This window comes from Gordionus sp. m RMFG-2023, chromosome 1 (genome assembly GCF_954871325.1).
Source record: "Gordionus sp. m RMFG-2023 chromosome 1, tfGorSpeb1-WG-v2, whole genome shotgun sequence".
Taxonomy (NCBI): domain Eukaryota; kingdom Metazoa; phylum Nematomorpha; class Gordioida; order Chordodea; family Parachordodidae; genus Gordionus; species Gordionus sp. m RMFG-2023.
Window position 1 is genome coordinate 23,966,327 of NC_088775.1, and position 15,728 is coordinate 23,982,054.

The 15,728-nt window shown below is 23.1% G+C and overlaps 1 long non-coding RNA gene across 3 annotated transcripts; it reads left to right on the top strand.

Moving 5' to 3' along the window:
• Positions 1–2,006: 2,006 nt before the first annotated feature.
• On the top strand, positions 2,007–5,522 carry LOC135922013 (uncharacterized). 3 transcript variants are annotated; one of them, XR_010570698.1, is made up of 10 exons: positions 2,007–2,093; positions 2,149–2,235; positions 2,276–2,416; positions 2,562–2,621; positions 2,674–2,743; positions 2,788–2,865; positions 2,906–3,002; positions 3,047–3,103; positions 3,144–3,224; positions 5,444–5,522. It is a non-coding gene; the product is annotated as an uncharacterized LOC135922013 (long non-coding RNA). The 3 variants fall into 3 exon arrangements; XR_010570697.1 differs by lacking the exon at positions 5,444–5,522 and adding an exon at positions 2,457–2,516 and having other exon boundaries at positions 3,144–3,506; XR_010570696.1 differs by lacking the exon at positions 5,444–5,522 and having other exon boundaries at positions 3,144–3,506.
• The last annotated feature ends 10,206 nt before the right edge of the window (positions 5,523–15,728 follow it).

Below are 15,728 nucleotides of genomic sequence, written 5' to 3' on the forward strand. Positions count from 1 at the left end.
CTAAGACTATATTAATTTTGAAAAATGTTTCCCAAGCTACGGCCAAGTCCATATTAATTGTGAAAAATATTTCACAAGCCCAGGAAACTCCATAATATTTTATTTTTACCTTTGTTACAGAAAAATAGGTCTGATGTAAGGGGTTTATAAGAATTAAATCTGTTAAATATGTATACATTTATTTTGCCATTTTATATCATTGGGAAATTTTTCTAAATTATCATCAAATGAAGAGGAAATATCTGATTTACCTATCAATCGTTAGCTTATGGTATTTATATGAAATTCATGAATACATATTACAGTGAGAGGGGGGATATTTTTACCAGATGTTTAAACACAATAAAATGATATTATTATATTTTTATTTTAATCATACTTAAACATTAATCTATGTTAAAAAAATATTAAACAACTTTTTTAAAAAATGCCGAACTTGAAGTTTGTAATAAAAAAAATTTTTTTTAAACTATATTTATATGGTAAATGAATAATTTTACATAAAAAAACATATTTACAATAATTTCACATATCATTTATTTGGATATTTTTGCATATTTAATTTAATATTAAATACTTTTTCGATGTTTGTTGATTAGTGTTTTAATAATATAAATTTAAATTTTATTCACTAACTTCTTTTTTCTATCACAATCTATTTATACAAAAAATATCAAACAAAGTTAATTGAATATATTAAACAATCAATTTAAATAATATAAGATATTCAAATGATATAACGTTAATATATTTTAAAAATAAATAAATATTCAAATTTAAAATATAAGACTAATAAACAATGTTTAATATAGATTATATACTTTCAAATAACATTAATAACTCTCCTCTATTCCCAAATACTTCTGTAAATTATTCTTTTCCAATCTCAAATGAATGATATGGAAAATTATCAATCACCAGTGGCGTAGCTACGGGGGGGGGGGTTTCGGGTTTGGACCCCCCCCCCCAGAGCAATTAATTTTTTTTTTTAGAATATTCGTTTAAAAGACTCAAAAGTGACTTTATATCAAATAAATACCATGAATATTTATATTTTTCTGGTTTTGATGTTAGTGGAAGGATATTATTACTTTTAATTTTAAATATATATATATAAATTATCCTGTATATTATTTTAAAGTCATTGATAATAATCTATTAATTTTAATAATATATTATTGATGCATTTTAAAAAAAATTTTATTATAATTTATCCAAGATATGGTTCGAAAATAATAATATGAAATAAAAAAGTGCATAATCTACCCCCCCCCCCTCAGAGCAATTTTTTTTAGATTATTAGTTCAAAAGATTCAAAAGTGACTTTATATCAAATAAATACCATGAATATATATATTTTTCTGGTTTTGATGTTTGTGGAAGGATATTATTACTTTTATATATATAAAAATTATTCTGTATATTATTTTAAAGTCATTGATAATAATCTAATAAATTATAATAATATATTATTTATGCATATTTAAAAAAATATTTATTATAAATTATCCAAGATATGGTTCGAAAATAATAATATGAAATAAAAAAGTGCATAATCTACCCCCCCCCCCCCCCCTCAGAGCAATTTTTTTTAGATTATTCGTTCAAAAGACTCAAAAGTGACTTTATATCAAATAAATACCATGAATATTTATATTTTTCTGGTTTTGATGTTTGTGGAAGGATATTATTACTTTTATATATATAAAAATTATTCTGTATATTATTTTAAAGTCATTGATAATAATCTAATAAATTATAATATATATTATTTATGTATATTTAAAAAAATATTTATTATAATTTATCGAAGATATGGTTCGAAAATAATAATATGAAATAAAATAGTGCATAATCTACTTTCTCATGCCTTTGAGGTTAAAAAATATTTAATCCAGTGTACTAATTAATATCTTATGCATTATAGGCTCTATTGAAAATAATAAGGATGATGTAAATACACCAGGTCAAAATAACATTTAATATAAAAAATATTTAAAATTAATAGCTAACTATTTTTATTTTAGAATTTAAAATTAAACACCTAGTCATAGTTTTAACTATTTTAAAATTGCCAGTACAAACCACTTTGGGTAATTTATTATTTTAAATAATTTTGGCTAACCAAAATATTTTGACATTTATAAGATATACCCAAACGTAGGAGGGAAGAAAATGATCTTGATACACTCATTTATATACCCAAAGACCATATAAAATCACTACCTAGTACAAGTAATATAATCTATTAAGATTTAAATATTTTTTATTATAGATTTAGATATATCAAGTATTACATTTAATAAAAATGATGATAGTCAACAAAATGAACACACCAAATCACTAATTAATATAGAAAATCAAAATTTTAATGATGAACTTGATACCATAAGCAACAATTTACCACCCACATCAGGTATTTTATAATGACCTAAATGAATCACTAATTAATATAGAAAATCAAAATTTTAATGACGAACTTGATACCATAAGCAACAATTTACCACCCACATCAGGTATTTTATAATGACCTTATTTAAATGAATCACCAATTAATATAGAAAATCAGAATTTTAATGATGAACTTGATACCATAAGCAACAATTTACCACTCACCTCAGGTATTTTATGAACTTATATGACCTTATTTAAATGTATTCATTTAAATTTTAGAAATACCTAGATAAAAAATTATGATAAAAATAAGCTAAATACACTTGATCACTTCAAATACCTAGTAAAAGTAATGTTAACTATTACCTTTAAATATTTATATCATAATTTTAGGTATATCAAGTATCACATTGAAGAAGAATGATAGTAGTCAACAAAATATTATAGGCTGTATCAATTTAGAATTTAAAGGTTATCTAATATGTTGTTTTATTTTAATTTATTTTTATAGGAATATCTCAATTAATATTCACACCAAGGGGTAAAAAAAAATAGTGATAACAAACAAAAAAATACACTAAGTCACAACAAATCACTATCTAATAAATGTAATGTAATCAATTACTTATTAATATTTACATTAAAATTTTAGATATATCTAAAAAATCTAGGGAGAATTTAAATGGAAATGAAGTTCCACTCATGTCAGGTATTAGTCTTATTTAAATTATATTTATTTAAAATCTTAGCAATTCCCACATACTCCAGAAAACTAAAGGATAATAGACAACCAATTATACTAGATCATTTAGAACCATCACCTACTACAAGTGATATAGTCTATTACTTTATACTTATAATAATCAAAAGTTGGTTCCAAAGCTAACATGTCATCTATGATTATTAGCCTAGGTTTCTCAATATTAATTTTAAACATCTATCATATATTGGTAAAAAAATATTGCCAACACAATTTTGATTTTTTCACTTTGAAGGATATCGACTTAAATTTACAGTTTAAAAAAAACATTTATTTTTTAATCTATATTTTTAATGTGTTTACTAATTATAAAATATATCATTTATAATTAAGGCAATATAATATTTATAATTAAAGCAATTTATATGTGTAATACTAATATTTATAATTAAGGCAATATAATATTTATAATTAAAGCAATATAATATTTATAATTAAAGCAATATAATATTTATAATTAAAGCAATATAATATTTATAATTAAATCAATATAATATTTATATTTTAAATAATCGCTTTTTATTTGTAAATAACTTCTAAAAGTATAATAAAATGAAACGTATATCAATAAAATTGTGTTAATGTGTTATTTTAATTAAAATTATGTCAATGTGTTATTTTAATTAAAATTAGTGGTTAATGGCTCAATTTTAGCCGATATGGCTAACTCAATATATTAGCCAGAAAATTTTGCTCATGGAGATACAAGTTTTATATTATTCGAGAAATCTCTAGGCTTGAACAATATTTTTTGGCAAAAATATTGAGTTAGCTGTTTATAAAAATCAGCTCAAGTCGAGCCGTTTAACAACACTAATTAAAATAATTAATAATTCTAGGACTTTTATATTATAAGGCCCCCCCAGGCTTTTATATGTGGACCCACTCTAAGGAAAATTCCTAGCTATGCCACTGTCAATCACATTCTAACATTTTTGCAAATAATAATTCTTTAGAAATTATAAATGTAAATATAAATCATCCTCAAGTATCCTCCATTACTAAACCCAAAAGAACATACAATTGTTGGAACAAAGATAAAATTGAAATGGTAATGAAAATTTATATGCCAGAGGAAGAACAGATGAAGATTAGGGACATAGCTAAATTTGTTAATATGTCGAAAGCCTCAATACATAAAATAAAACGGGATACATTCCCAGAAATTATTGGTGAGCCCTTAAAAGAATTCACTCTTAGACAAAGAGGGAGAAAAATAAAAGACACATCAAACATTGAAAGGCAAATTATGGACCTGCTAATAGCCAATAATACCTTCACAGTTAAGGAAATAATTGAGAATTTGCCTTCTGGTTCTCCAAAAAATATTGGAACCAAAAAGAAATATATCAAAAATCTTCGATGGTCCAAAAAAAAGAGCTGGAAAAGAACCGGATCGCAGGAATACACCTGGAGCTATCAATATTTGGCAGGTGTATTGCCTAAGATTGCTGAACATCTCCAGAGAAAGACTCCATTTTCTTGACGAAACAGGCATTAATATTCATGTTGTACCCAATGACATTAATACTATAGACTGCCGATCGTAATGCTAAAATCAAATTTGAAATGGCAAAAATTGAATTGAGTAGCAGCCATTTTGTGTTTGGAGGTTTTACTAAAGAAATGTATGATAATTTCATAAATTTCAGATTTATTTTTATTATACATTATAATTATAATTTTTTACTAGATGAATAAAAATACATTTTTAGAGCAAGTAATTTATAGTTATACTATTTAGATTATTGCCTAATGAAAATTTTTAAGATTTATTTAGAGTAATCAAGTTAGAATAAATACTCTTTATAGTATTAAGATTATAATTAAATATTTTCTGGTCTTTATTAACATTTATAGAGAAAGTAAAGGATATGTTTAATACTTAATGAATATTATTAAGATTTATTTAGACTAAGCAAGTTAGAATATATACCTTTTGATGAGAATGTAATTAAATATTTCTGCTCTTTATTTACATTTGCAGTTTATTACTTAATGAATATCTTTATTTATAGAGACTAATCAATATAAAAGAAAATTTCTATAGTAATAAGAATATAGTTTAAAATTTTGTCATTTCCAGAGTAGTAAGGATTTCTTGTTTTCTTTAATACTTCATGAATATCTTTAAGATTTTTCAAAAATATTTAGACTTATCAAGTTAGACTGAATATTTTTTATAAGAATTAATTTAATATTTTATTTCAATAACAAAAATCAAAGTGAGGAAAGATATATTATGATTTGAAATCTATTATAAAATTTAATATATTTTTATATTTTAAGAAAATGGTAATATATTGTAGTGCATATGGCTGTAACCAAAAATATTGTTCAGGAAGTAAATTTCCTTTCATAAGTATGATAACTCAAATTAAATATTCTATTTTTTGTCAGAATTAAATCTAAAATATTTATTATATAAAGATGCAACTTATATTAATAGCCTATTTTTTCTTGTAAAAATTAGTATGGCAGATTTCCTAGGAAAATAAAACTATATAATGAAATTTATCACATTTTTTTATTTTTAGAAATGACTCAGAAAACAAAATTGAATATACATGATTTTATTGATAAATATTTTGAATTATATAAAAAGAATCTTGAAACTATGATGGCATCAGGTAGTAACATGCTAATAATCTCCATTAACGAATCACGGAATAATATACCATTATATGATCCTTCGATGATTTTATAATGTATAACTACACAAATTCCTATAGTGCAAAGTACACTTACATTTTTTCCTTTTGAGGGTTGCCCAAGAATGGACAGGTACAACATGACATTAATACTATAGATTACCGATTAATGTATTTGAAGTGGCAAAAATTGAATTGAGTAGCAGCCATTTTGTGTTTGGAGCTTTTACCAAAGAAACGTATGATAATTTCATAAATTTCAAGTTTATTTTTGTTATATATTATATTATTTTTTTACTAGATGAATAAAAAACATTTTTAGGGCAAATAATTTATAGTTATACTGTTTATTAGATTATTGACTAATGAACATTTTTAAGATTTATTTTGAATAATCAAGTTAAAATAAATACTCTTTATAGTATTAAGATTATAATTAAATATTTTCTGGTCTTTATTAACATTTTTAGAGAAAGTAAAGGATATGCTTAATACTTAATGAATATTATTAAGATTTATTTAGACTAAGCAAGTTAGAATATATACCTTTTGATGAGAATGTAATTAAATATTTAGGCTTTTTATTTTCATTTGCAGTTTATTACTTAATGAATATCTTTATTTATAGAGACTAATCAATATAAAAGAAAATTTCTATAGTAATAAGAATATAGTTTAAAATTTTGTCATTTCCAGAGTAGTAAGGATTTCTTGTTTTCTTTAATACTTCATGAATATCTTTAAGATTTTTCAAAAATATTTAGACTTATCAAGTTAGACTGAATATTTTTTATAAGAATTAATTTAATATTTTATTTCAATAACAAAAATCAAAGTGAGGAAAGATATATTATGATTTGAAATCTATTATAAAATTTAATATATTTTTATATTTTAAGAAAATGGTAATATATTGTAGTGCATATGGCTGTAACCAAAAATATTGTTCAGGAAGTAAATTTCCTTTCATAAGTATGATAACTCAAATTAAATATTCTATTTTTTGTCAGAATTAAATCTAAAATATTTATTATATAAAGATGCAACTTATATTAATAGCCTATTTTTTCTTGTAAAAATTAGTATGGCAGATTTCCTAGGAAAATAAAACTATATAATGAAATTTATCACATTTTTTTATTTTTAGAAATGACTCAGAAAACAAAATTGAATATACATGATTTTATTGATAAATATTTTGAATTATATAAAAAGAATCTTGATATAATTTCTTTTGTAATTATTTTTTTAGCAAATAAAAAGAGGTTATATTTTATTATTTATAAGTCTTTATATTTTATTTTTGCTTTGAATTATGTTATTTCTTAATATTATAACTATCCGTTTCTAAATATATTTATTTAAATTTAATTCACTAAAGTGCAAAAATCAATAATGAATATATATATCGCGAAAAATATAATAATCTTATAAATTTTTACAATAATGAATATAAATAATATATATGTTATATTTACATCTAATAAAATAATTGTATTATTATAATGAATATGTATATCGCGAAAAAATTATCTTATAATTTTTTACAATAATTAATACAATAATATATATATGTTATTGAAGTACTTTGTGATCGGGTCATGATATTTTATTAATAAAAATTCCAAAATTAATTTTAAACATAAAAAAGATTAATAAAGAATTTCAAAATTATTTTACAGGAAAAAATAAAGTCTCTCTAAACTATAAAAAATTCGTCCCTTTTATAGGGAAAATAAAAGGCGCAATTATAAATTAAAATTAAATTGGCGCAAAGTGAAAAAAAGAACGTTTTTGTGGAATCGAGTTGTGTTAGTTTTATCGTACATAATTGGGGATAAAACCTACCCCCTTAAACTTCCCGAAACTCAAAATATACCTTGGGATGCAGGGTGGTCTCCCGGACCCAACGGTCTAACTCATATTTTCGGATCACCTTACTGAGGACTCCTAAGTAAGAAATCCAGTAAAGTGAGAGAAAACACAAAAGCCATATGTGTTAATCTCACTGTGTTTAACTTAAAACAAAAATTACCAAAAAAAAGAAAAACATTTTTTAACTTTCATTTTATGGTACACAAAGGAGATGGATAAAAAAAACTTTAATTAATTTTAACATAAACAAAAGAAGGGGATAAAAAACTTTTACATCTTACACATAATAAAAGAGGGGGATAAAAAAACTTTTTTATCTTTAACATAATAAAAGAGGGGGTTTAAAGAAAAACCTTTTTTTTTTTATCTTTAACAGTTATATTTATATCTAATAAAATGTTTTATTATAACTAATAAAGTAAAGTATAAAGTTCAAACTTTTTTTCGTACAAATATTCACAATAATTTTTCCTTCATCTATAAATAATTAAGTTAAATAACATTTTTATATTACTTGATTTATTGCCCTTGAAAAAGTACTGCTTTGTTAAGTTTTTCTCTAATATTTAATTTCAATTTGGTTACAGCTAGAGATGTAAAGGTATGGAAATTTCCCGGTAAATAACGGGAAATTTCCCGAATTTTCCCTTAATATAAATATATTATTTATTTGCAAAAATTATGATTTATATTTTATAAAATATAATATTTTATTTCAATAATTATGATTTATAATTTAATTTATAAATAATTTTTATTTTCCTCGTGAGTCTTTAAACTTATTTTTTTTATTAGTGCAATCATTGAGTGCAATTTTTCAAATCTATAATTTTAAAAGTACAAAAATAAAGGTAAAATGTTTCACATTATATTCTCATACATAATATTAATGTGATATATTATAGAATTATTAATAATTAATGATATATTTAGATTTGATATATAATAGTGCGCACAAATTGAGCGTTTGCAGTATGTTTGTTAATGTAACGCATCTTTGTTTAGATTGAAAGCAGTATGTTTTTTATTAAAGTTTTTTTTATAATTTCTTAAACAAAATGAGTTTTTCTTACCTTAAGGTAAAATAAGGAAGTTTAATTATATTTGTTTATTTAGATTTCCTAAGAATTTATGATTCAATCAGGGTTTTCAAATTTTTTTGCGGCCTTGGATGCAAAACATATGTATATAAATGTTTCTTTGTTTATCCTACCTTAATTTATATATTTATAATAATCTATATATTTTAATAAAAATGTGAAATAAATTTTGAATAGTTTGCTTATTTATATATTTTATATTTTTTTCAAGACACTAGATATAAAAATAAATAGATTTAGAAATATTGCTAATCAAATTTCAAGTTTATGATATAATTTGATTAAATCTATCTAATAATTGCTAAATAAATTTTGAATAGTTGCTTATTTATATATATTTTACAAAATAATTTTAATTACATTTTTCAATCTTTAATTATAAAAATGTACACCATAATAAGAGTATTAAATGTCTTATTTAATAAAATAATTTTAATTATATTTTTCAAAAATGGACACTAGAATATGGAATAATATAACTTTATTATATATAAATAAATAGAATTACAAAAAAAAACAAATCAATTTTCATAGATATAATTTCATTAAATAATGAGGTTTGATTTGCAGGTATATCTGTTGAATTTGGAGGCCACAATTCAATTTTCCATTAAAGTATAATACAATGGAGATACTTCATTTTTGAAAAAATATTTGTTTGATTTATATTTTATAGAGAAACATTCTATAATAATGTTAAATTTATAGATAAATATATATTTTACTGGCTCTCAAGGCACCCTTTCCAAAAGAGTCAATATATCCAACAATGCATTTAATTTTAACCCATTTGCCTTCCTTTGGTATAATTTCTTTAGGACTAAAACTATCCTCTATTGTTGGCTCCATGAATTTAATGTAATCATACCATCTGTATGAGAGTTTAGAGCCAGAAGCTCCTGAAACCTTGCACAATTATCTTGGTCTTTAAAGTTTTGCAACTTCTTCTTTATGCATGCTACAGTTGTATCATGCAATGGAAATTCCATCCCCAAGCTATTAAAAATATAATTTATCATTATTTATATATATTTACCTTAAACTACTGGTTAATAAACCATCTAATACTAATATAGAATTCTTATGGTCTGGACGCTGCTGGCTCCAGACCATTTGTTGAGTTTCCAGTAAGGTACATAATTTTTTAGTAACCTTATCATCCCTTTTAAAATTATAATAAGTATCCTAAAATTATATAAATATAAATTCCAAAATTATATAAATAATCATTTCTAAAATTATATAAATATCAATTAATATATTCTAAATAATATAATATCAATTAATATATTCTAAATAATATAATATCAATTAATATATGAAATAAATTATACCTACAATTTGTATCCATTTTTAAATTTTAGCTCAAAATTAAAAAAGCATAGAAAAAATCTAACCAGTTTGCTTTTTTATTAACGTTTGCCGTAAAAAAATCCAAGCTGCACTCTACCATATTAGCTTTTAAAACGGAGAGTTGCAACGCTCAATTTGTGCGCACTATAAGTATCATTATATGTTAATCATACTATATAACTGATATAATGATTTATGATGTTTAATATATTTTAATCATACTATATAACTGGTATAATGATTTATTGATGTTTAATTTAAATTAATATGATTGCAATATTTTATAGATGCCTCGGAAATCTTCCAATATCTGGAAACATTTTATTAAAGATAGAGCTAATAACAAGAAAGGATATATATCAATATGCAAATTTTGTCAATTAACATATAATTTCCCAAATTCAACAAAGATGTCCTCAGCATATCAAAAAATGTCAAGGGTATATTAACAGTTTACAATTTAATGAAGTTGATCGTGATAATAATAATTCTACTGAAGAGGATATTGTAGTATGTTTACCAGATTCCAGTAATCTTAATAAGATTATATCCCAAAAAAACAATAAAACCATTCTAAATACTTTTAAAGAAAATACCAATAATTTTAATGCTGGCACATCTAAAATTAAAATTTTTTTCGAAACCGAACAAAATCAAACGCAACTTGACAGTGCTTTGGCATTGGCTATTTTTATGTCAAATTGCCCTTTTAATTTAGTTGAAAATAAATATTTCATCAATTTTTTAAAATTAATGCGTCCAGCCTATAAAATTCCTTCTAGACATGCAATTAGTAAAACATTACTAGATTTTGAATACATTAAAGTGAAAAATATTATTAACAATAAATTCAATAATTTAAAAGATTTTACTCTCATAAGCGATGGCTGGACAAATATTCGCGGAGAGTCCATTATTAATTTTATAATAATGACTCCAGAACCAATTTTTTTAAAATCCATTGACACAGGTTCCAGGGCTCACACTAGTGAATATATCGCATCTGAGTTGATCAAGGTAATAGAAGAAATTCGTTGTCAAAAATTTATCTCACTAGTAACTGATAATGTAAAGAATATGAAAAAGGCCTGGAGTCTTGTTAAGGCAAAATATAATTATATTGAATGCTTTGGATGTGCCGCACATGTTGAATCTGCTTATTAAAGATTTATGCCAAATACCTTTTATTAAAAAGATCAAAGCAAATAATTAAATTTATAAAATTTCATGGTATTTTATTAGCAACTTTTAAAGAAAGGCAAATATTGAAAGGATATAAATCTTCCTTAAAAATTCCAAGTCCGACAAGATGGGGAGGTTTTGTTATAATGTTGCAAAGTGTTGTGAAAAATAAGGAAGTTTTGCAAGAAATTGCAATTTCTAGTTTATTTACAAACAAACAAAGAAGGCTTATTATATTAGACAAAGAAGGATACTGGGATAAATTAGAGTCTCTCTGTATTGATTTTTTTGGAATTTATTTATAAGAAAATTATATTTGTAGAATCGGATTCAGCGGTATTATCTGACCTTCCAGAAATATTTTGGGACATAAAAGATAAACTCAATTCATAAACTTTTATTTTTAATGAAAATTATTTGAAAAGTGTTATGCATATTAAAAAACGAAAGAAATTTTGTTGCCGAGAATATCATTATGCAACAAATCTTATGGATCCTCGATATTATGGTGTGAAATTAACAGACCGGGAATTAACAGCAGCTTTAAATATAATAAATATTATTTCAGGCCAAATTAATTGCGATATTGGAAAAATTATGGGTAATTTAGCAGAATATCGTTCAAAACAAGGTTTCTATAAAGGAGCTGGCATAGGAGAGCTCAATCCATACCAAACCACTCATATGGTGGAAAGGGTTGTGTACAAATCAACCCCTTTGTCAAGTGGCAGTAAGATGTCTTTCGATACCACCCTCAAGTGCTTCGTCAGAAAGGGTCTGGTCAGCATTTGGAAAAATTCATTCAAAAACGAGAAATAGAATAAAGAATGAAAGAGTCGAAAAATTAATATCAATAAGGCATAACATACATTTAAAGGATCATACAAATACATCAAGTTCGGGATATCATCAAAAGAGTTCAGATTCCGATTTATCAATATCAAGTGATAATGATGATATTTCAATTTCATCCCATGAAGATATTGATGCTATTTCATTAGCATCCCAAGAATTTTAAATGTAATTTCTGATACATGCTTTTTGTAATTAATAAAGTTATTCAAAAAATGATGTTTATAGATTTATTTTTGTCTTTATTGTTTAATTATATTATTTTCCCTTAGTTCTCCAAATTTAATAAAGTTATTCCATAAAAAAAATTGAAAGGTTTAAAGTATATTTTGTGGTTATTTTTTAATTTTCCGTTATTTCCCGTTTTTTCCCGTTATTTCCAGTTTTTTCCCCCAATTTTCCCTTTTTTCTCCAATTTTTCCGGGGAAATTTCCCCTGAACCAATTTTCCCGGGAATTTTACATCTATAGTTACAGCCATATGCACTACAATATTACCATTTTCTTAAAATATAAAAAATATATTAAATTTTATAATAGATTTCAAATCATAATATATCTTTCCTCACTTTGATTTTTGTTATTGAATATATAAATATTAAATTAATTCTTATAAAAAATATTCATTCTAACTTGATAAGTCGAAATGTATTTGAAAAATCTTAAAGATATTCAATAAATCCTTACTTCTCTGGAAATGACAAAATTTTAAACTATATTCTTATTACTATAGAGATTTTCTTTTATATTGATTAGTCTATATAAAATATTAAAGATATTCATTAAGTAATAAACTGCAAATGAAAATAAAAAGCCTAAATATTTAATTACATTCTCATCAAAAGGTATATATTCTAACTTGCTTAGTCTAAATAAATCTTAATAATATTCATTAAGTATTAAGCATATCCTTTACTTTCTCTAAAAATGTTAATAAAGACCAGAAAATATTTAATTATAATCTTAATACTATAAAGAGTATTTATTTTAACTTGATTATTCAAAATAAATCTTAAAAATGTTCATTAGTCAATAATCTAATAAACAGTATAACTATAAATTATTTGCCCTAAAAATGTTTTTTATTCATCTAGTAAAAAAATAATATAATATATAACAAAAATAAACTTGAAATTTATGAAATTATCATACGTTTCTTTGGTAAAAGCTCCAAACACAAAATGGCTGCTACTCAATTCAATTTTTGCCACTTCAAATACATTAATCGGTAATCTATAGTATTAATGTCATGTTGTACCTGTCCATTCTTGGGCAACCCTCAAAAGGAAAAAATGTAAGTGTACTTTGCACTATAGGAATTTGTGTAGTTATACATTATAAAATCATCGAAGGATCATATAATGGTATATTATTCCGTGATTCGTTAATGGAGATTATTAGCATGTTACTACCTGATGCCATCATAGTTATGGATAATGCTTCAATACATAAAAGTCATCTAATTGATGCCTATAAAGAGAGAATAGAGTATCAACCCCCATATTCACCACAATTAAAAAATTTTTAGGGGTCTTCAAAAACAAATATAGGCTATTAATTCCCAGACCAAGCACAAGGGAGCATATAATAACCAATATAAATCAAATTGTGCATTAATTTATTCCTTGTGATTTTTCAAATTTTTATAATCAATTTCAACACTATTTGGAGCTGGACTATCGTGGACAACCAATTGAATAAAGTGATCAAATTATATAATAAATTATGATTAACATTTTTTAATATTAATTAAATAGGTACTACTAAGCAAGCAATTTCGTATGACTATGAACTACCATTTAAATATTTTATATAATCAATATTCATGTATTAGTGTAATTACGAATATATTTTTTATTATATAATGTTTATATGTAATATACGAATTGAATAAAATATTAAATTAAAGTTATGTCTCAAATCTATGTTATAATTTTCCGATGTCCTCACTACGTAATCGTGACGTCATGTCATCGCTATATCATGTCATCGGTTACTATTTATTTTTATTTGTTAATTTATTTTTTTTCAATATCTATACAAACAGTAACTATGTAACTGTAGGATGCCAAAGTAAAACCTTAAATATTCTTTTTTTATCTTTACAAAATTTTACAACCTATGCAAGTATTGGATGTCAAGGTAATACAATAAATATATCTTATTTTCAAAATTTTACAAAATATTCATATTATCATTAAGATTTTATAAAGCTACCTTTAAAAAAAATAAATTTACTCTATAAAATACCAAGAGTCAAAATAATTATTGTTCAAGAAGTTGCTATTAGTGAAAATAATTATAAATGTATAATAAAATATGATACATAATATTTTCATTATATCAATTATATTACAATATTCAAAATTAATTTTCTTATTTAATTTATTTTTAAATAGATCAATCGTCATTTAAATTTCAAAATTTTTTTTTTAAAAGCATTTTATAAATTTATAAAATCAAAATATAATTATAACCTTGATCATAGTACAAAAAAGTATAAGAATCATTTATTTTTATTTCATGGATAACAAATAATGATGCAAACATTAATCATTAAGTATTATAAAAATAAATTATTAGAATTGTTGCAGTGACTACAATTTTAATCCATATTTTTCTCTATAACTTAATTTTTGGTTATTTACAATAATAAGATTTGTTATTTCTTATAATAATATTAGGGCAAACCTGATTTTGTCATGATTCTCAATCAGAGATTTCCCCTTCATTAATTAGAAATTTAATATCTCCGGGCTTCGGAATAATTTTTCAAAATTATTATGGGTTGGATTGGGTTTTAAAAATATTCCTCAAAATTAATATTGGCTTGGTTTTCAAAATATTAGGGATTGAGCTGGGTTTGAGAAATTTTTTTAAAATTATTAAGGTCTTGGATGCTTGGAAATTTTTTCCAAATATTGTAGGCCCGAACCTAACTTGGGATTTTTTAATCTTAAATGTTAGTCGTATGTACATTAATGTTTTTATAAAGAAATATATTTTGATTCAAAAAATAGTTTTCAGTAACCTACAAAATGTGACATCATTTTTTTAAAAAATTAGCTTAAATTTATGTGACAAGAAAAACAAATTCCTTAAAATATATAAATAAATTGTATATAAGTTTCATTAGTATTGAATTGCATTTCTGTTATATAAATAGATAGAATTTTTTTTTACTTAACATAAAGATATAGATAGCCCTAATCAAATTTTTTGATAAATAATTCCGGAAATGCAAGACATACACTAAATTTATCTGAAAAACAACAATAACCCAATATAATAAACAACAATTTATTTTTTAGATATAATTTTAATTGATCACAGTATAAAAAAGTATAAGAATCATTTATTTTTATTTTATAGATAAAAAAATAATGATACAAACATTAATCATTATAAAAAATAAATTTTATTAGAAATGCTTCAGTAAACATAATTTCAATCCATATTTTTCTCCATAACTTAATTTTTGGGATTATTTCTAATAAAACGAAGTAAGATTTGATATTTCATATAATAATATTAGGGCAGACCTGATTCTGTCATGATTCTC